Genomic DNA, 2516 nt, shown 5'->3' with positions numbered 1-2516 from the left:
TGAACTGCCGACCTTCAGGTTTTAAGGCGCGCGCTCAAGCGAGAAGCCATGATTGAACCAACAGACAAGAACAGTGAAAAAAGGAGATCACACAGATGATACAGTTTCACGCAAATAGCTGAAAAATCCTGGGTTGAAGTGTTTTTCAAACTGCTCAAAATTGCGGACAATCTAAGGGCAGAGCTTACTGGTCAACGTGATAGATGTGTTCCTCATGAGTCAAGGCACATGTGTAAGCAGGTTTAATGGCTGTCGGCCAAACGAGGCATGACTTTTGCCTGTTTAAAGTTTGCATTTTCAAAAAATTGCTATAGCGCACCAATTGGAGTAAGATTGGTTTGAGTGATATTTGGAATGATCCTCTACATTACCACAAAGTTTCAAAGAAATGTGAGTCTGCATGTATGTGTTAGGGGCAGATGAATAATTTGTCATAAAACTGCAATATTCATTGGCTCATTAAAGCTTCATTTTTTCACTTAGAAAAAATCCGCCCCCAACGTTTTGTCGGCATAGGTCCAAAGTTCATGTGTAAAACGTTTCGTGCAGATTACTCAAAAATCCCAGGAGGAGTTATGTTTTAACTGTTTTTCATATAATTCAAAATGGTGGGAGATCTAAAGGTCAGAGGTCAAAAGTCAGAGTATGAAAGTTGTTCATCATGAGTAGACGCATGTGTGTATCGAAGTTTTATTGCTGTAGGTCAAACAGGGCATGAGTTGTACCTGTTCAAAGATGGCATTTTCAATTGAGTGCTATAGCGCCACCTTTTGACGAAAGATTGTGAGATTTATTTCTTGATAGTTTTTCATGACCATATATCATATGGCCGAGTTTCGTAAAAAGCGTATGCACGGTTCAGCCAGAACTGGCAAAAACGGCAGAAGAAGAAGAAGAAGAAGAAGAAGAAGAAGAAGAAGAAGAAGAAGAAGAAGAAGAAGAAGAAGAAGAAGAAGAAGAAGAAGAAGAAGAAGAAACAGAAATAATGCCAATATCAAAACGGAGCCATGCTGGCAGCCTGGCCCCGTAATTAAGACGGAGCCTGCTGCCATGCTGGCAGCCTGGCCCCGTAAAAATACTGTCAACATCAAAACAGAGCCATGCTGGCACCCTGGCCCCGTAATAAATATGTATATAAATATATTAGCCTACTTTTTATTGTCTATGATATTAGCATTAAGACCCTTTTAAACCCTCAATGGTTCATTTCTGAAACAGGAGGTTATTGTAAAAAGGTTTACGGGTTCCGACGTGTTTGTTTACAATGAAGAGTGGACGGCGCTGGTGCCTTTTGGACCCGGAAGTGACGTCGGACTACGAAATGACGACAGACAAAAAAACTAATAGAGTGTTTGTTCAGTAAAAGGAGTCTCCCATGTCTCTCCAGCTCTTTATTAAACAGAAAATACATTTTCAGTGCTCTCTCCTGATTGGCTTACATTTTGTCACCTACCTGAAAATGTACTAGGCTATACTGTTTACTAAAAAGCTGGAGAGACCCCTGTGACCGAACAAACGCTCTGTAGCAATTATTACTGTCAGAATATAGTACTTTAACTTTTTTAACCATGCAAAAAAAGAAATAAAATAATAATATCACTTACCCTACCTTTAACTGTGAGTGTGAAAATAAACCAGCAACACGCAACACAACACTTCAATATTATTTTAATGGTGATGTTAATGCTTTAAATGCGAGACGGAGAGTCGGAGCACGCAAAGTGCGTCTAAATCCTAATAAAATAAAGGTCCATGTGATCTGACGGCCCGTAGGCGGCTGCCTAACCAGCCTACCCTGACGCTCAGTATCGTTCAGTGGTGGAAAAAGTACTCAAATGTTTTACTTAAGTAAAAGCATCAATACTGCAATGTAGAAGTACTCTGTTACAAGTATATGTCTGGAATTCAAAATTAACTTTAGTAAAAGTTTAATGTATCAAAATGTACTTAAAGTACCAAAAGTAAAAGTACTAAAATGTTTAGCAGATCTGCTATTTTCAAATAACCTTGTTTATAAAATAGGGATAAAGTGGTTAATGTATGTTTTATAATGTAATCATTTATATCTGCAAAGTAACTAGTAATTAAAGTTTTCAAATAATTGTAGTGGAGTAAAAGTACGATATTTGCTTCTGAGATGTAGTGGAGTAGAAGTAAAAGTACTGATCATTGGAAATACTCCAGTTAATTAAAAGTACCTAAAAATTTTACTTAAGCACAGTACTTGAGTAAATGTACTTAGTTACTTTACACCACTGGTATCGTTACTAATGTACTGCCCGAGTCTGCAGGCATATGAGCTAAAAGCACTCTCGGTTCTGGTCTTGGAATAAGGGGCAATTCTCATGTGAAAATGATTCTGAGTTATTGATGTTGGGGGGCTGGGCTGGACAAGATGTCGTGTATTCACGTCTTGAGCTCACAGGGGGAGTGAATGAATGACACGCCCACATGCTGAGAAAACAAACTGTATAGAAGTGCTTCTGCTTCTACTATTCAGCACTTCAGCACTTCAA

Source organism: Gymnoscopelus braueri, assembly GCF_963280865.1.
Source record: "Gymnoscopelus braueri genome assembly, chromosome: 8".
NCBI lineage: Eukaryota > Metazoa > Chordata > Actinopteri > Myctophiformes > Myctophidae > Gymnoscopelus > Gymnoscopelus braueri.
This window is presented reverse-complemented; position numbering follows the sequence as displayed.